Source organism: Cucumis melo, chromosome 6, assembly GCF_025177605.1.
Source record: "Cucumis melo cultivar AY chromosome 6, USDA_Cmelo_AY_1.0, whole genome shotgun sequence".
NCBI lineage: Eukaryota > Viridiplantae > Streptophyta > Magnoliopsida > Cucurbitales > Cucurbitaceae > Cucumis > Cucumis melo.
Window position 1 is genome coordinate 20207541 of NC_066862.1, and position 21417 is coordinate 20228957.

Genomic DNA, 21417 nt, shown 5'->3' on the forward strand with positions numbered 1-21417 from the left:
AGTACAAGGAAATTTTCTAATCATGATTAGGTGGTGAACCATGTGTTGGGTTTAAAGCTAAGTATGGTCTGAAAAGATGTTAAACCAACACGTGTAATACTTTAAGTAGGAGCTGGCGAATTAAGGGAACTTAAAGAGTGACTGATCGAATTTAGATTTAGTACATACAGAAGTGAAAGGTTTGAAGAAAAGGATGTTACCTTGAAAACTTCACTAAGAAAATTACTTAAGTGTTGTGCTTCTGAAAGTTACCAAGTGAGAAGAAGGGTTTTGGTGTTAGGCATTTAGAAGAAGGGAACTTAGTTTGTGAGTGATTTTCTAAAAGAAAGAATAGTGTTCTAAAGCATTCTTTCTGAGTCTTGCGTTGTTGTATCACATGTTTAACTTGTTAATGTTTAGGAGAAATCACGAATGTTTCTAAGTTAAAGTTTCATGTTTGATGATTGTATGTATGTAAGTAAACCACTAGTTTTTATTCCTATCATAAGCTAGCTATTATGTTGCACATAATGAGCCAAGGCAATCATGAGGTGAAAGGACCACATGGCGGAAAGAAGTTGGCCAATGTGTTGAAAGAAGCATACTGAGTTAACAGCGCGAGCAACAGGAAATGAACCAGGAAATTTTCCAAGGGATGCTGGTGATACAAAGAAATCACAATAGTCTATGCGTGAGAATGATTCATGTTCTTGGCGAAAGGAATAAGTAAAGACTAATGAGTGTGATTTATGTTTTGAATAAGGTGTTATGAGTTTGTTTATGAAAATGTAATTATATGTTGTATGCCCCAAAAAGGATTTCTAAAACCTCACTTACTAAGTATTTGACCGTATGTGTTAAGTTTTCCTTTTACAGGTATCAAGGCTTTGAGGTTGAGAAGGGTAGGGCGAGTAGCTATGTGTTGAGGCGTTAGCTAGGCAGTTTAAGTTTAAGTTTGAAGAAGTTGTGCTAGGCATTCAAGGCCTGAAGTCTTTGTTGTAAAGAAATCATGTATTATGTATTTGGAACGCATGTTGTTAAGGAATAAAAGGAGTTAACTTTGTTACATCGTGTTGTGAAAGTTGTTTATCACTTATTTGAGGCATAGATTCGAAAAAAGGGAGTTCTGTTGAAAAGGAGCCTTGATGAAAGGATTGTTTTGGCAAGTATGAAAGGTTGCATTTTAGGTAAAGTGGCGCGGTAAGAAAGCTTGCGTCCAAGTAATGCAGCAAAAGGAGTAGGCATTTTGATGCCAGAAAGGTTAGGCGTTTGGTGAAACACGTTAAGAGAGAGTTGGTGAAGTTAAGGTTAGCATTTCAAGAGAAAGTATAATCTTGAGTTGATAGTTGGCTACGTGTTGAACTTAAGTTGATTGCATGGCTTGATGAGTTATAAACCGACATGTGCAAAGTGTAAGTAGGACGTGGTAAGCTAAGAGAGACTTAAGTGATGTCTAATCAGATCAAAGGATTAGTATAAATAGGATTGAAAGGATTAAAGAAGGCGGTGTTATTATGAGATTCTTATTAAGTGTTCAGCTGCTAAGGAAAGCGCCAGGCAAGGAGAAGGAGTTGAAGTTAGGCGTTCTAAAAGGAAGGAAACTTAATTATTGTGTGAGTGAATTTCATAAAGAAAAAACGTGTTTTGAAAGAAATTTTTTCAGAGTCTATAGTTACGCACAACACGTTCTGTATATCTATATATTGTTGTGTTGATATTGATGTTATTTTAAAAGAAAAAAACTATTGATTTCTATGTGATGTGATGCTCGTGTATGAGTAAGTTTTTAGCCTTATTCCTATCAAGTGAGTTGCTATTATGTGGTGCGTACATAATGTGTAAAGGCTTCGTGTGGACGACTTAAGCAACGAGAAATAAACCATCGAACTTTTCAGATGCTGTTGATGAAAAAGGACATCTCAATAGTCTAAGCGCAAGATGTCAATGAGAGTGAATCCCAATAGTCTTGGCATAGGGAATGATTTATGTTATTGGTGGAAAGGAATAAGAGGAAACTAATATGTGATTTATGTGTTTTATGAAATGAGGCATTGAGAATCTGCTTGTGAAAATGAAAATGAATTTAAGTAATTGAATTGTATTCCCTAAAAGGTATTTCTAAACTCTCACCCAATAAGTATTTGACTTATGTGTTAAGTTTCCTTTCCCCAGGTTATGGGATGTTGAAGCTAAGTAAAGAAGGATAAGGCGACCAAGCTAGACGTTTAGCTGAAGAAGTGGTACTAGACGTTGATAGCCTAAAGCTTATATTTTAAGCTTGTTGTAAAGAAAGTATGTTCTTTGTATTGTATTTAGAACACTTGTTGCTAAGTAAATAAAGAAAGGTTACTTTGTTTGTTATTATTTCTCGCTACGTTGTTAAAGTCTTAAGTTTAAGCTGTGTTAAGTTGGTTCTTGAAGTAATTCCGCTTACGAGGTATTTAATGTGCTAGATGACATGTCTCCACTAGGTCGCGTAAAGTGACTTTTGTGTAGGGTGTGACAACTTAGTAGATCTAGGAGTCTAAGTTCAATCTAAGCATTAAGTGTAAGATCAAAGGTTTAAAGTTTAAGATTGAGCATTCTGGTGTTCCATTTAGGGCTGCTTAAGTCGCATTCGCATGCTGCAATGCGAGGGTCAAAACACATTGCGGGGCGGGGCGTGACACTTTCTCTCTTTCCCTTCTCCGAATCCGTCATGCTTATGTTTTGAATTGTTGGTTTTGAATTCCTTCAAAACCCTCCTTGATTTCATTGAAGGTTTGATTTTTCGAACCCTACTCCTTATTTGAAAGCTAGATCTGAAACCCTTCTTCTTCTTTATCCTTGGTTTCACGCAAGGATTTCCCCTTGCCTCTCCGATTTCCCCTTGCCTCTCCGATTTCCCTTTGCCGCTCATACCTCCCCCTTGCCACTCGTATGTCTACCAAGAAAAGACTATCAACTTTTGAAATTTTCATCGTTGGTGTTCATACCATATGGGATCTGGAGAATAGTAAGGGTTTGACTTCGATCTGAGCAGGGTTTGGGGGAAGCGAACACGGTAAGGACGCGAGGTCCTTTTTGATATTGTATCCTAAACCATTTTCGATGATGAGGTCGATTTCCTGAAATTTTTTATTCTTTTTTTTATATAAAATATTTGTTCTGTAGACGAGTTTCTTTTTCTTTGAAAAACTTTCTGAATTTTTTTTGTCTTTCGTTAAAATTTCTGTGTTCTGTTCATTATGTTGCCCATGTCGATGATGAGTTTGATTTGAAATATTTTCTGTGATGTATTCTGTTATAATTTCTTTTTCTCTTTTGTCAGTTTTTCTTTTGTGTTCTGATGCCAATGAACCCATTTTCTTTGAAAACCCCTTCATTTTTCTCCTTTGTTATATTTTATGTGATGTCTTCTGTTATAATTTCTTTTTCTCTTTTGTTGGTTTAGTTTATGTGTTTTGATGCCTATGAACCTGTTTTCTCTTAAAACCCCCCTTCATTTTTCTCTTTTGTTATATTTTCTATGATTGTGATGATGAGTTCATTTCAATTTCAATTCTATCATTTACTTCAATTCTTTCATTAGTAGTAGAAAAATGTTTTCACAACTTTAGGTTTAAGTTTGAATTCATATATGATCATTCCTACAAAATTTGTTTACTTTCTGTTGAATTCATATGTTGTATTTAGTCTCTATTTATACATGTATGGTCTTTCAATTCTGTCAAAGGATCCGTGATTTGGGGGACAATTTTTTCAACTTGTTTGACCCTTTCGTCTACGGTATGCTATTCCATTTGCTGTTTATTTTCTGTCACACTCCTTTGACTATCGTATCCCTTCTTTCTTGAGATTTTTGGGTTCTTTACCGTGCATAGACTTGTCACATACCTTTTTTCTTGGGATTCTTGGATTCTCTACTGTGCATAATCTTTAGCTTTAGGGTTATTATTTGTTAAGTTACTATGAACACAATAAATTAACCTCACCCATGTATTATAAATACTCGCATCCCATTTGTAGTAAAATTCAAGTTCATCTTCATCCCACCTTCGAACATACAACCTTCCTTCCTTGGTATGTTTTTGTATTGTTCATTTACAAGTGTGTTCTTTGTAATTCATATTGAAATTGATTTTCATTTTATCTTTGAAAAATGTTTGTTTCTATCTCTATTTAATGTTATTCATTTTCATTTCATCTTTCCAAATTGTTTTTCTTACATACTACACTAGACCAAAAGAAATTCAAGTTCCAATGCTCGAACGTATTTCAAACCTCTAAAGCTCCCATTTCTCTCTACTTTCTTTACTTTCTATATCTTATGTTTGCTGTTCATTGATTCATTCTAATGTACGGGTGCACTTTCAGTGATAGAATTAGTATGCTTTCGTTCTTTCAACTTTATTGTTCCTCTTTATTCATTTGGATTCACCTAATTTTATTTTATTTGATTTTTTCCAAATTCTTAATTTCATAACTCTTTTTTTGCGAGGTAATATGGTTGCAAAATATTATTTCTTTGCTATGTTTCAATGTTTATGGTTTTAGTATATTGAAAGAATTAGGCAGTTATGTATTTAAGAAACTTCGTACCCAAATTGTTTATTTGAACAATCTTTTTGTGCCATTGTATTATTTTTTTCGTTGAATATATTACTTTAATTTTCATTGATGTTTCTAACTGTGAACATTTTTTTTGTGCTACTAAATGTGAAATGTGCCATAAGTTTTAAAAATGTTTTTGAAAAAAATAAAGTGTTTCTCCCAAATCATGGAACCTACAACTTTCGAGGGATTTTTTTTTGCATACAACATGGTTGTATATAAGTAAGCTAGTGAGAGATAAATTATGGCAAAATTAAATTCGTACCTTAATGAAAATTGCAATTCAGAGTTGGATAATCTAAATCACTTAACTACACAGGTAGTGCGATTCTTAAATCATTAAGTGCTTTAATATAGTTATACGCTTGAGTCGAATATCACTTACTATGTTAGAACAACAAGCTCCCCGTATATCTCTACAATGGTATGATATTGTCCACTTTGGGTGTACACCCTCATGGCTTTGCTTTTGGTATCATCCCGAAAGGCCTCATACCAATGACGATAGTTGTCTCACTTATATATCCAATATCATCCCCTTATCTAATCGATATGGGACCTTATCTAACTGATGTGGGACTATGATTGGATCCACATACTGTATTAATATATATTGATTACGGTGAATCTTAATAATATTACTCATCTGAGTTGTGCGCAGCTCCCCAAACATAGGTTTTATTTATCGAACTGGGTTACCAAAGTTTTTTGTGTTATTTACTTCTACTGTCCCTCTAGCTAATACATCAGTCAATTACTTTAGAGTTAACTAAAGAATATATTGATTATCTCATAACTTTTTCAATTGGTATCAGAGTAGGTTGCTAATCCATAGAGATAATCAGAGAAGGTATTTCAATCTCTCGTCCTTCTGTACTTGATGGCAAAAACTATTCTAACTGAAAGCCTCGCATGATATTATTTCTCAAAACTCTTGATGGAACGACTTGAAGAGCTATTGTAGCTAGATGAGAACCACCAATGATCATCGTAGATGGTCAGTCCATTCCTAAATCTGAAGTTGATTGGACTGATGCTGAAGAACAAGCCTCTATGGGAAATTCTAGAGCCATTAATGCTATCTTTAATGTGTTGACTTGAATGTGTTTAAATTGATTAACTATTGTAGTTTTGTCAAAGAAGTTTGGAAAATATTGAAGGTTGCATATGAAGGCACTACAAAAGTGAAAATATCCACATTACAGTTGGTAACCTCAAAATTTGAAGCTTTAAAAATATCTGAAGATGAGTTTGTAGCTGAATATAACGAGAGAGTTTTGAAAATAGCCAATGAATCATTCAATCTTGGAGAAAAGATTTCTGAATCCAAGATAGTGCGAAAAGTGTTACATTCTCTGTCTGGAAAATTTGACATGAAGGTTACAACTATACAGGAAGCACATAACATAACTAAGCTAAAACTGGATGAACTATTTGGGTCTCTTCTCACGTTTGAAATAGCCATATCAAACAGAGAAAATAAAAAGGGTAAAGGTGTTGCTTTTTAAATCGGTATATGAAGAAGAGTCAATTGACAATAAATCTTCAAGTGAAGCAAATGTAAACGAGTCCATAGCTCTTCTAACAAAACAATTTTCTAGAGTGGTAAAGAAGTTCAGAGATTTGAATACAGTTGGATCCAACTCTAGAAACTCAATTAACTTCAGAAGAAGAGATGGTGAAAGCTATAATAGAAGGGATAATGAAGATTCTAATAGAAGGGATGGTGACAACTTTCGAAGAAGAGATGGTGAAGGCAAAATTTCAAATGTAGGGAGTGTGGAGGAGTTGACCATTATCAGGTTGAATGCTCTACATTTTAAGAAAGAAAAAGAAGAATTTTTGTGCTACATTATCTGATGAAGACACTGATGATGGTGGTATAAATCCATTCATTGTAAATATAACCGAGACTAATTCTGTAGTTGAAGATGAAAGTGAAGATACTCAAGGAGAAAGTGAAAGTGACTTGACCTTTGACCAGTTGAAGACTAAATGGATAGAAGATTTAGAAGCCAGAGCTTTACAGAAAGAAAAAAATACAGTCTCATATGTTTATTGTCAGTAATATATTCTCTAAAACAAAAATTAAAGGAGGTTCAGACATAATATTATCAGACTGTGAAATCTGTTAAAATGTTAAATTTGGTCTCTAAAAATCTAGATCAAATACTGAGTTCAGGACAGTCTTGTTCCAACTGATGTGGTCTTGGGTTTAACTCATCAGTAAAGAGTATTAGTCAAGCAAATGAAATAAAGTTTGTTCCTACTACTGTGAGCATCAAATCTGATCTACTAGTTCAAATAAAAGCTGTTAGCTCTTCCATAAAAACAGATAACTGGGTGTGCCATTTTTATGGTAAAAAAGGTCATATTCGTCCTTTTTGCTATGCCTTACAAAGGTATAAAGTTCATTATCAGAGAGTTACTTATCACTCATTGAAGCACAAACTAAACTCATTTACTTAAAGAAGCAAGAGAAGCTATAACGAATGGAGAGTCAAGAATTTGAGAAAGTGTAATATTGCCTTCACAACAGTTTACTCTTCAACTGATGTTTGGTATTTTGATAGTGGTTGCACCAAACACATGACTGGAAATAGATCATTCTTTTCTGAACTGAAAGAGTGTACCTCTGGACATGTTAAGTTTGGAGATGGTGCAAAAGGAAGAATCTTGGCAAAAGGAAATATAGACAAATATAATCTACCATGTCTAAGGGATGTAAAATATGTTGAAGGGCTCAAGGAAAACCTAATTAGTGTCAGTCAACTTTGTGATCAAGGTTACCTTGTAAATTTCAACAAAGATAATTGCATAGTGACTGGTGCAGATAAAAGAGTTCTTATGACTGGCTGTAGACAAGCTGATAATTGTTACCATTGGGTATTAAACAATACTAATGTATGTCACTCAATCAAAGAAGATCAAACTCGACTATGGCACAGGAGACTTGGAATGTGCTAGTTTAAGTAGTATTGATAAAGCTATAAAGAATGAGGCTATCGTAGGGATTTCAAACATTGAGTCAAACAGTAAGCTCTTTTATGATGGTTGTCAATTAGGAAAGCAAATCAGGGCATCTCACAAAAGAATAAATGAGTGTTATACAAACAGAGTTCTAGAATTGTTACATATGGATTTGATAGGTCCTATGCAAACTGAGAGTCTTGGAGGGAAGAAATATATGTTAGTAGTTGTGGATGATTTCTCTCGCTTCACTAGAGTAAGATTTCTCTGAGGAAAATCAGATACTGCTAAAGTATGCATCAATTTATGCTTAAGCCTTCAGCGTGAACAAGAGAAGAATATTGTTTGAATCAGGAGTGATCATGGAAAGGAATTTGAGAATGAAGAATTGAATAGTTTTTGTGAAATAGAAGGGATACATCATTAATACTCATCACCTCTAACACCATAGCAAAATGGAGTAGTAGAGAGAAAGAACCTAACGTTACAAGAGATGGCTCAAGTTATGATTCATGCTAAATCTCTCTGCCACTATAGTTTTAGGTTGAAGCTGTAAGTATTGCTTGTCATATTCACAATAGAATTACTACTCATTCTGGAACTACTGTAAATGATTTATGAAAGGGCAGAAAACCAAATATTAAGTGTTTTCGTGTCTTTGGAAGTACTTATTATATTCTTGCTAATAGAGGGTATTACAGAAAATGGGATGCTAAATTAGAAAAAGGGATTTTTTTAGGATATTCTCATAATAGTCGTTCTTATAGAGTATTCAATAATAGAACTAGAGTGGTTACAGAAACTATTAATGAGTTTTGAATGATAATGAGCAAACGTTATACAGACAAACAGATGATGATGATGTTCTACCACCTAAACCTTCTGTTGCACCTGAATCAACTGTTGCTTCACAGTTGATACAAGTGTAAATAACTTTGATGATAGCTCTAAATCAATTCAAAGAAGGAAGTAATGGCGGATGTAAGTGAAAATATACCATCTTCACATGTCTAAAAGAATCATCCATCAAGTTCCATAATTGAAGATCCCTTAGCTGGGATTAGTACCAGGAAAAATGACAAGATTTATTTTGCAAAGATGATTGCTAATATTTGCTACACCTCATCTATTGAACTTACATTCGTGAATGAAGCTCTCAAAGATGAGTTCTGATGCAATGTGGAAGGAATTATTGCAATTCAAATGAAATAATGTGTGGAATTTGGTTCCTAAACCTGAGGAAGCAAACATCATAGGAACTAAATGGAGATTTAAAAATAAAACAGATGAGAAAGAACAAGTAATATGAAACAAGGCCTAATTAGTTGCCCAATGCTACTTTCAGGTGGAAGGTGTAGATTTTGATGAAACCTTTACACTTGTAGCCAGACTTGAAGCTATAAGCCTGTTACTCAGCATATCGTGTGTTCGTAAGTTCAAACTATATCAGATGGATGTTAAAAGTGCCTTCCTGAATTGGTACTTGAATGAAGAAGTTTATGTAGTTTAGCCCAAGGGCTTTGTTGATCCAATGTATCCTCAACATGTGTATGAACTCAATAAAGCTTTATATGGTCTAAAGCAAGCAACCAGAGCGTGGTATGAACAACTCATGATTTATCTTGTTTATAAAGGACACTCCAGAGGAGGTGTTGACAATACTTTATTTGTGAATAAATCTGACAAAGACCTGATAGTTGCACAAATATGAGTAGATGATATCATATTTGGAGGTTTTCCAGAGGAACTTGTTACAAATTTCATTGAGATCATGTAGTCAGAATTCGAGATGAGTATGGTTGGAGAGTTGTCTTGTTTTCTTGTTCTTCAGATTAAGCAAAAGAAAGAAGGCATTTTTATCACTCAGGAGAAATATGCTAAGAATATAGTTAAAAAGTTTGGCCTTAACAAGTCTCAGCTAGAGTCTAGCTGCCACACATGTTAAAATTACTAAGGATAGTGATGGAGAGTCTGTAGATCATAAACTTTACAGAAATATGATTGGGAGTTTGCTTTATTAAAAACCAATAAATTTGATATTGCTTATGCTGTGGGTATATGTGCACGATTTCAATTTGGCCATCGTGTTTCACATCCTAGCTGCAGTTAAACGAATAATCAAATACATTCATTGGAACAAGCGAATTTGGAGTTTTATACCCTTGTGATACAAATTCAATTCTTGTTGGTTATTGTGATGTAGATTGGGCTGGATGCTCAGATGATAAAAAAAGCACTTTAAGAGGATATTTATTTCTTGGAAACAATATGATCTCTTTGGTTCAGTAAAAAGTAGAATTGTGTTTCATCGTCTACAGTAGAGGCAAAATACATTGCAGCAGGAAGTGGGAACTTATTTGGATGAAACAGATGCTACAAGAATATGGTATTCAACATGAAATTATGACACTTTATTGTGATAATATAAGTGCAATTGATATTTCAAGAAATCCGGTACAATATAGCCAAACTAAGCATATTGTCATCAGACATCATTTTATTAGGGAGCTTATAGAGGGAAAAATAATTACACTTGAGCATGTTCGATCAAATCTTCAGTTGGCAGATATATTTACTAAATCACTGGATACAGGTTCTTTTAAGCACTTGAGAGCTGGTTTAGGAGTTTGCCAATTTTAATTTTTATTATTTAGAGAAACATGAAAAAACGGCATCATGATTTCTATTTATGAGCATCGCCGAATTAACATTTATTAAGAGGCATTTAAATTTAAGCGAGAAGTTACAACTATTTAAACTCCCCTCATCTTCATGAAATCTGTTCATCTTCAAATTTCTAGAGTGCACGTTCTTTGAGGTTTTTTCTCCTTCGAATTCGAAAATGGTGAATACACGAAAAGGAAAATATCAAGCTCGTTTGCCTAAAGCTGTTGCTAAAGTTTTCGACGCTCGAACCAACATCATGACGTTCGAATGAAGGGTCAGTGAATCAAGAGCACTCCATCTTGAAGAGCTATCGTTTGCCGTCTGAAAAAGAGTCAGGTAAATCCTTCTGATAGCTCAAATTTGTCTATGCATGATAAGAATATTGTCGCTAAGAATGTTGAAACTGAACCGGTTGTCTCTGAGGCTCATATGTTTGAAATGGATTATGAAGAACTAGATGATATTCCTTTAGCTAGGTTGTTGAAGAAGGGTTTGTTTTCGACTGCTAAGCCCACTGTAGCTGATGTGCCTGTTACTTTACTTCATTCTTATAAGAGTTTATCTTCAGATGACATTTTTATTCCAACGCTTGGTCAACCCTCTACTACTAATGAGGAAATCGGTAAGTCTGGTCATTCTTTACCAGTTAGATTTCCTCTTCAGACCCATTCACCAAATGATGTTTAACAATCGATTCTTGATGCTAACCTTGTGGGTCAATCTACTGATAATGTGGGTGAGAACATTGCAGAAATTGTTCATAAGAATCCTGGTGCAAATGTTGATGATCATGTTGAACCAACTGATAATAGTACAATAGATGATGGTGTACCAAATGTCAATGTTCCTCCAACCGAATCTGAACAAGCTTCAACTAAATCAAGAGCGAAAGGGAAGAAATCACAAGAAAGCTGTTTGAACATCACTACGGAAACTGAGAGGAAGAAGATTCGACCGAATATTCCACTTGTTCCCATTAATGGAATTTCGTTTCATCTTGAAGAAAGCGTGCAAAGATGGAAATATGTAGTGCAAAGGCATATTGCAGATGAGGTAAATGTGTTTGATAAACATCATTTCTGCTTGAGTGTTATGGACTTAATTGTTAAAGCACGGTTGTCCAAAGTGATTTTCAATGTTGAGTCATTCTATCCTCAACTGATCAAAGAATTTATATTAAATTTGTCTTTAGAATTCAACAATCCAAGTAATCCTGATTACAAAATAGTGCACATTCGAGGATTGAAGTTCAAGATTTCTCCTATTGTAATCAATGGATTCTTGGGAAACACTATGGAACCTAACTCTACTCTTTTACATCCATCCAATGATGTTTTGACTTTTATATTATCTGGAAGAACCTTGTCTATATGGCCTGTGAATGAGATACCACGATCTCACTTAGTATCAAATATGCCATTCTTCACAAAATTGGCATTGCCAACTGGCTCCACTCTTCACATGCTTCCAGTGTTTCTGTTGCTTTAGGTACTTTTCTTTATCAAATCTACAATGATGATATAGTGGATGCTGAACTTTTCATCTATAATTAGCTTTTGAGACATGTGGGAACATTTGGAGTTAAAATTCCTATCCCTTTGCCTTGGTTATTTTTAAGTCTGCTGGTTCATCTGAATGTTGAGATCTTAACTCCGAATGTTGCTCCTGGTCCTGATCCTAAGACATTGTCTTTAAGCGCATGCTATTTCAAGGAAGTCATATTCCTGAATATTTGACATTGATGATATAGATGAGAATGCTGAAGGATTCTTTGTTCATCGAGATTTAGCCTCTAAGATAATTAATACACTTACAGTTGAGTCTTGAGCACTTTCTACATCTATTAATCTATTGACTAATAGGAGATTGGAGATTGATTCACTTGTTTGACACTTGAAGGCTCTTACTCCCTCCTCTAGTACTGGTGCTCCAGATCAAGAGTAGTATTTCTTTTCTGTTCAAAGGTGGAGAAGTTGTAAAGTTAGGGGGCAAGAGCAAAAGTAGTTGTAGCAGGCTGATATCCTGAAGCTGTTTATGTTGCTGTTTCTGTGAAGTTTTGATGTTGTTTTGAAGTTTGTTGTTTAGTTGAAAATATTTTGAAGTTGTTTCTCGTTATTTTTTTTGAAGACTATAAGGGGCGCATTCGAGGTTACATAATCGTATGATGTTTATTGCTGGCTTTTTGCTGCTGTCCTTTTGGTTACGAATTAGAGAAATGAAATGATAACCTTCAAAAGTTTATGGTTAATCAGCTGATCATTGTGCTAATCTGTTGTGCTGATTATATGGTTAGATATGATCGCTTGTTGACTGTTGCACTATGAGAAGTCTCTGAGAAGTATTGATTTGAACTTGAAAAGAAATCTTCTCTTTTTTGACAAAAGGGGGAGTTTGTTGGAATTTTGTCAAAAAGATATAATGAGATTATCTTTTATTTAATGAATTATTTAATTTCAAAAAGATAAAAGATCTTCCTTTATTTTAAGAATCGTTTATCAATATCTTTTTGAGATTATTCTTAAAGAAGTATATATTTATACACTACGGAATGGGTGAGTTTCGGTACGATTGATGAACAAAGAAAGTATTTAGTGTTAATAGTTGGAACTATTATTACAGTAACTGTGAGCAGAAGAAGGTAGTGCGATTAACTATCTATCGTCTCAACGTGTTGATCTATGATGAACTAAATGATGAGTAATATGAAAGAAGAAGTAATGATCAAGAGGTCACCTTCAATTCAGGGGGAGTATGAAGACATCTTCAAGAAAATTCATTCATATGTTGAGGGGGAGCCTGAACTCTTAAATCATTAACTGCTTTAATATAGTCATATTCTTGAGTCAAATATCACTTACGGTATTAATGTATATTGACTACGGTGAATCTTAATAATATTACTGATGTGAGCTATGCGCAGCTCCTCAGACGTAGGTTCTTTTTACCGAACTGGGTTACCAAAGTTTTTTGTGTTATTTACTTCTACTGTCCTTCTAGCTAATACATCAGTCTATTACTTTAGAATTAACTAAAGGATATATTGATTATCTCATAACTTATTCACAAATAATAGAAAATGAATTTAGATAAACCAAAATAATCTTACCCAGAATGGTTTGATCCAATTAATTTGAAATAATCTCATTCAATAAGAATTTGATGGAACACGAGATACGACCAATGGAAATAACAAGATCAATTTTTACTCTAATTGCATCTAAACAATTTAGAAATTAACATGCTTTAAGTATCCTAATTAAATGAAATTATGGTTTGTCAAATACGTACCTTTGAAGTTTTCCAATCCTCGTAATCTCCTCACAAACTCGAACTGGGACCACCACTAGTGTTTACTCACTATTCTCTAGATTTAGAACCGGGTCGTGGGACCTGATAGATGAAGAAAATTGAGATAGAGTGATGGAAATTGAAGGTGGAACCAACTTTTGGTTAAAAGAGGGGTGGAAAAAATTTGTGAAAATAATTGAATAATTTAAAAAATTAAAAAATTTTTTGGAAAATGATTTTCAAAACCTTTTATAAAAAATTCAACATGGAGAATGCATGTAAAAACTTCATATTTCATTAACACCTCTCATTCCACTCATTCTCAATGTGCTTGTTTACATCACAAGTAGACTCTTGCCCAACTAAGTGTTAGTGGGATTATTCAGCAAAATGTTGTATTTTTTCACTAACTCTACTCAAAGGGCAATATGGTCATTTAACCATTCGCCTCTCTCGCCGTCAAAGTGCCTATGGTACTAGCTAGTTCATATTTGGTTACCCGAAGCTCATGTAGAGGCACCTACGGTAGAATCCGTCATCTTTGCAAGAATTCTTTTAAACTTTGAAACCCACGGGTTTTTAAAATTTTCAATACCCATCTTTCCCGAAGCGACACTTTGTGCCACTCCTTTCATTTATACTCTGAGCGCGTTTGCTATAATATATACTTCCTTGAATTTGACTTTTTCAAGTCAAAAGTTAACATTTTAACTTTTTTCCATTTTGTCTATCTTGATTAATTATAACCTCCCAAGCATGAATCTGCATTCATTTTTTTGAAATTCAAATCACATTTGAATATAAAGTTGATCAAAGTTTGACTTTTCAAGGTCATTTTGACTTTTTACAACTTGGACCATTTCCAACAATTCTGAGCTTCCGAATATGAATCCGCATTCATACTTTTAATATTTAAATCACATTTAAACATAAAACTGTATCTCAAACTTATAACCGATGACTATATCACACATATTTGTCTGTTTCTCTCTCTTGACCTAATTCGAACAATTTGAACTAATCCAACATATTATTATAAGTTAATTCCATTGAGCTAGTAGGAAAACCTAATGGACTTATAGATCATGGACTCCAATGATGCAATATTAAATACTAAACTCCTTTAGACTGAGCTAATCAACATTCATTAACTAACGGGTCATTCTATTAAAATCCTGTAGTTGCACTCCCCTTACTATAGATATATTTGTGTTCATATGACATAACCATGATCAGTAAGTTAATGCATCACAAGTTGTTCATAACCTCGACTGGGTCAAAATACCGTTTTACCCTCGAGACTACATCTTGCTCCTTAAGTCTCACTGATCCACTATTGAACAATTGATTTAAGGTTCAACCTATAAATTGAATCCTCTTGAGCCAATGAGAGGATGGTGCCCCTTGGTTAAAAGTGACTATTTCATGGTTCTAGTTTTATCTAAACTGTTTATGTAGAATGCCTCCACTTTCATGTCTCTACATGAACGATTCAAGATCACATCATTTGTACTAACTACAAAGTGGGCAACATCCATAGTGTCTCCAGTATAAGATGCCAAACCTTATTCATAAACTATATACCGTTTAGGCTATATACTCAAACTTGATCCACGTTTATATCTCTACATAAAGTTCAAGTTCACATTAGATAGCCTCAAGACCTTAGTTTATTAGATTCAAAATTATAGTATTCAATTTTCACTAATAAGTCCTCAATAACAACTTTATTGAATAAAATATAATTTAAACTACAAACTATGAGTTTTAGGACATAAATTCTAACAGAACCAGACACTAGTTCGATAAAACAATCTTCTAAATTCCAATGGAAAACAACTCTAAACCTTCCAAACACAAAGATTAAGTCAATACCAAAACTATTAATTAATGGTTATCTAAGAATCCACACATAATGGCTATAAAACTTACCAAAATCCTCGTTGGAAACCAACTTGAACTAAATGGATAGCGCCATAAACTCCACCAAATGCTTCTAAACAACCTTCAAATGCCATGAGAAACATGCTTTTAAACTCCAAATCAAATTGGGTGCTCAAGAACAAGAACATAACCAAATTACCTAAACCCTTTAAACTAACCTTTAAATATGCTAGCTTCACTAGCGAACTAGGCACCAATACATACATCAAACGGAGGCAGCAATGGGTATATGAGTGGAGGTGAGACAATGACGGTGGTGGGGGTTTAGCCATGAGGGGTTGAACGTTAGGGGGAAGGAGGCCAGATGGTTCGTGGGTTTTTGAAGTGTATGGGGAGGTGGTTTTACGATGGATTGTTTTGGGATGAGGGGGAGGTGGTTTTATGGTGGGGGGATTTTTGGAAGGAGGAGATTTTGGGGATTTTAGAGGTTTGTAGGGTGGAGAGAAAAAACAGAAGTAAGGGACAAAGGGCTGAGTAAAAAAAGAAGTATGAGATTATGTTTTTTCTTTATTTATAATTTTAATCACTCATTTTTAATTTTAAAATATTTGAATTGATTGAGTGCACGTAAAATGTGTCAAGACAAAGCATGAATTTGAAAGTTTGGTCTTTTTCTGTAAAAAACGCGCCTTGTTGACATTAATGACACATTTTCCCCCAAAACCCATTTTTACTATTCCATTGTATCATTAGAGCCCCACATTCTTGTTGTACTTAATTACACAAACTCCACTACAGTCTCTAAAATAAGGTGCCCAATCTTATTCCTATACTATAGACCATTTATACTATTAACTCGAATTTGATCCAAATTTATGTCACTATATGAAGTTCATGTTTTCATATTATAGTCAAGGAACCTTAATGTATTGGATTCAAGGTTACAATAAAGAAATCATAAATTCAATAACAATTTATTGAACAAAACCTCAATAACAACTTTATTAAATAATAGAAAATGTTTAGCATTTACAAACCACGAGTCTTAGTGACACACGTCGTCTCGAGCACCTCTTTTCTAGGCTCAAGACTGTGGCGTGAAGCCAACCGATACCACTCCCCTCCTTAATGACACCAGTTGACCCTTTAACTTTTAACCTTTAACTGAAAAAGCAAACGTAAGCTAGAGACACAAAACTTAAATATGAAACTTAAAAGACAACTTAAAGTCAACTCTTTTGAAACAAACAAACTTTAAATCAACTTTACACATACATTTAACAACAAAAACATAAAGGGTGCGTTTGAGGAAAGAGTTGATTTAGGGAAGGGTTAGCGTTATGATAAAACTAGTGTTATGTTAAACCTAGTTTTATCATAGCCCTTATTTGGGGAAAGAGTTTAGAAATGTAGTTTTATGATAAGAGGTGTTTGGGAGAAGGGTTATGTGGGAAGGGTTATGATAGTGTTATGAATAAGATGTGTTTGGGGGAAGGGTTATGTGAGAAGGGTTATGGGGATTTTATGATAAGATGTGTTTGGGGAAATGGTTAGGTGGGTAGTTTTATGTGAAATTTATAATAAAATTTATTTGGGGAAAGTGTTATATGAGTTGGGTTAATAATTCTTTTATGTAGTATAATATTTTTTTTAAATGAGATTGTAAATATGATAAAAAAAATCTTATTGCATACTTTTTTACGAAAGCGTTGAACCCGTCTTATTGCAAATAATTTATTGTATGCGTAATGTTATTAAATTAATAAAGACAATTGTCCAATTTAGAAATAATTTATGAACATATTGTGAAAAATTTATTAAAATTAATTTTTTAGGAAGACAAATTAATTATTTTCTATTTGTAATTGGCGATAGCGATGTCCCCCTGTTTTGAACATATATAATTACCTGTTATAACGCTTGGGTGAAATTGTAATTATTTTCCTTAATTTTAAATAAACATTATGAAGGAAAAAAATAGTTGCCTACAATAGCAAAAGTATAAACAGTCAATATCATACAAAAAAAAGTAAGAAAATAAGAAGTAACCCAGGTCGGTACAAACATAAACTATCTCGTGGTGTCTTGTAGGAGGACTCTACAAAATCCCTCCCTCTCATCCTCAGGCATGAGCACAAAACCCCGAAGGTCATCCATACGAGACAGAAGATGCCTTTACAATAATGCCGTATCCAAACTCGTTAGTTCCGGCATCTCACACAATATGCAGAAGAGTTTCGTGCGCACATGGTTGTTATTGGCAAGGGCGCGTGCAAGCCACTCCACAATCATCCTGAGTTGCTCGTTTGTTTGGTCGAGCACCAGATGTATGCCTTCAACATCTACCTCTCGCTGACTTCCCCTCTTCCTCTTGGATCCACTCGATCCAGTCCTACCCTCTGAACTGCGAGAAGGTCGTGAGGTGCGTACATCGTTCTGCGACAGGTCAATCCCCTGGCTGTACATGGACGGGAACTCCTCGTTTCCATCTGCCATATCAAATCCGTCATACCCGACAGGTCAATCCCCTGGCTGTACATGGAATGTCTCAACGAACCGACCCGTCGCCCTATTGCAATCGAACACATATGCAAGTTCGTCATAATTCGGAAACGGTTTGTTCAGGAGTCCCTTCGCTGCAGGATGCGACTGCGGAAAAAAAAAGATCATTTATGAGTATTGATAGAAAAATTTCGAACGTTGTGTGACGTTTATATTATTTTCTTTACCCTAACCCAATTATCAAATAATTATTTCTCAGCAATGATATTTTTTTGTTCATCGTTCACCCAAAGCCACTGCATGCTAGCCCCCGCATTTCGGCGATGGCCTGGAATGTCCGCTTCAGTGTCTTTATTCTACAGTCAATTACAGTCGTTGCGTGGACCTAACATCTAGGTAGTTTCTCCGCCATCATGCATACCAACTGGGCCAAGTAACCTGGCCGAAATGTACCATTATCCGATTTTCATCCCCCAATTGACACCAATTCCATTAAACACTCCATAAGAGTTCCCTCTTCCTCCTTCGTCCAGACATGTCTCGGGGCACGGTTTGAGGTTGACATACTGAGAATGAAAAATTACAAGAAATACATGGAGTACGTTAGTAATTTCATAATTTCACATTTAACAGTTTCAAAGAACAGGCATACGTACATTTCATATGCAACAGTACATTTTACAGGTGATAGAAGTTCGAATACAATTGATGACTTGTAATGTAAAATTGTCTTATCTAAGCGTTACGCAACTGCCAATAAGTGAACATCGATTCGGCTAGTTCGTCGCGCCACTGAGACCACTCATTTGTCATCTCAATGTAGTGAATGTCTTCTAAAGTGATGATCGTCGCGTATGTAAAGTCCCCCTTGTCCACGTCATCAACGTCATCGCGTACGTGGAGTCTCCCTCGTCCACGTCGTCAACGTCATCGCAATATGTGATTTCTCTGTTGATCAAATTGTGCAGCAAGCAACATGCTAGTATGGTGCGACACTGGACTTGCAGGGGGCGACTTCCCACAAAGAATGGCCCAACGACCCTTAAGAATAATGAAGGCACGCTCAATGACATTCCTTGCCGAGGAGTGCTTCGTGTTGAAGTACTCCTTTGCATTTGTTGGCGCATTTCCAGCACCACGTCACTTTTGCAAATGGTACTGCTGGCCTCTGTATGGATCGAGAAACCCCTACGCGTTTGGATAACCCGCATCGCATAGATAATAATATCCTATTATTAAAACATTCGTTTAAGCGCTTTGAATAGGTAAGTAGAAAGCGGCATTGTTTTATTATAAATAAGATATACCCTTTAGCACTTGTAGTCCATTTTCTTGTGAAAGGGCATCATGTAGAATCCGCGAGTCTGTCGCAGATCCTTCCCAACCGGCGAGGACATAAACGAAATCCCCTTTCGTGTCGCACATGTCTAGTACGTTTGTGGCAATTTCTCCCTTACGCATTCTGAATGTAAGCCGATCTGTTGCGGGGACGTTCACCTTTATGTACGTCCCGTCTAACGCGCAAAGGTAATTATGAAGGTTGTAATAAACACGTCGATATAAGTGTCCTGTACATTAAGCTCAAATACATTAAACTTGTACCATGCCCACCTCGAAACACTTTCAACGTTGATCATTGCAGTTGTTTGTGACCGAAACAAGTCTCTTTATCAACTCTTTGTATAGTCAGACGGAAGCCAATAGTACAAGGTTAAAATGTCGCGAAACTATCTCACCGGACCGTATAAATTCCCTTTGAATGACGCGGTCCTTCACGTCATGGGCAAGGACGTCCAAGAACATTGCTACCATTTCCTCAACGTCGACAATCTCGGTGGACAAAAGACCAGATACAGTCCAAAGTAAATGACACAGAATTACGAAAGTTCGCCTGTCCATTCGTGTGTTTTGATGACACACAAGATTTGACTCGTGTATCATGCGAAAGTACGCAAGCTGCATTATTTTATGGCGTGTATCGAATGGTGTATGTGTGATATGCCTATTGTCGTTCATTAGTAGCTCCAACGTTAGTAAGATCTGACGTTGGACCAGCATGAACGCAGTTAGGACGTCAAGGAGTGTTTGTTGATCAATTACAAACTATGTAAAGTTTCCTAAAAAATATGTACTAAGTGAATTAGTACAATATCCATATACATTGTGAAAAATCCCTAAGTAAAGCTTATTACGCACTTACTAATACCCTAAACTTAGTAACTTTACTTAACACTTACGTACTAAAAACAAATAACATCTGTACAAATGTTTCAATCTTACTTACAAAAAACAAATAACATTTGTACAAATGTTTCAATCTTACTTCCATATGTAAGAGAAGAACGTCTTATTTTCAGACTTTTTAAGTAAATATTATTTGGTACAAAAAACAAATAACATATGTACAAATATTATTTTTTAACTTCTTTTTTTTTTTTGTATGTAAGAGAAGAACATCTTATTTTCAAACTTTTTAAGGAAATATTATTTGTTACAAAAAAACAAATAACATATGTAAAAATATTATTTTCAAACTTTTTTTTTTGGTATGTAAGAGAAGAACGTCTTATTTTCAAACTTTTTAAGTAAATATTATTTGGTACAAAAGACAAATAACATATGTACAAATATTATTTTCAAACTTCTTCTTTTTCTTTTTTTTTGTATGTAAGAGAAGAACATCTTATTTTCAAACTTTTTAAGTAAATATTATTTGTTACAAAAAACAAATAACATATGTACAAATATTATTTTCAAACTTCTTTTTTTTGGTATGTAAGAGAAGAACGTCTTATTTTCAAACTTTTTAAGTAAATATTATTTGGTACAAAAAAAAAAAATAACATATGTAAAAATATTATTTTCAAACTTCTTTTTTTTTTTTATATGTAAGAGAAGAACATCTTATTTTCAAACTTTTTAAGTAAATATTATTTGGTACAAAAAACAAATAACATACGTACAAATATTATTTTCAAACTTCTTTTTTTTTTTTATGTAAGAGAAGAACGTCTTTGGATTGTAAGTAATATGATGTTAAGTTAATTGCTTTATTTGTGTTACTTAGAAGGATTGTACAAACATTGAACTTTTTATTCAAAAAAAATTGTGAACTTATAAACTATAGTATGGTCTTAAGTTAATTGCTTTATTTGTGTTAAGTGTTAATTAGAAGGATTATTCGTGTTAATTAACCGTCTATTCTATTTGGTGAGAGAACAACGCAGAAATTGAGAGAGAACAAGGCATACAAACATAGACATACAAACCGTGAGAGAACAAGGCATACAAACATAGTGGACATACAAAAGAAGAAGAATATGAAGGAAAGAGTCATTTACCTACGAAAGAAGAAGAATATGAAGGAAAGAGCCAAGCAATGAGAAATGGAAGTGGTAAATCATAAGCAGAAAAGAAGGTTTATATAAAGAGGATATGAGGATTAAATATGCAAATAAATGACCCAACTAAGAAAAGGCAGGGGAATCTCTGCAAAAGTAGGCTACAAGATAAGTCAAACAACAGTCAAAAGTA

General features: G+C 34.5%; 1 long non-coding RNA gene across 1 annotated transcript; it reads left to right on the plus strand.

Annotated features, from left to right (window-relative positions):
- The first annotated feature begins 2540 nt into the window (after positions 1-2540).
- LOC103491847 (uncharacterized) lies at positions 2541-9203 on the plus strand. The gene is made up of 2 exons (XR_007821769.1): positions 2541-3022; positions 5388-9203. It is a non-coding gene; the product is annotated as an uncharacterized LOC103491847 (long non-coding RNA).
- Positions 9204-21417: the final 12214 nt, after the last annotated feature.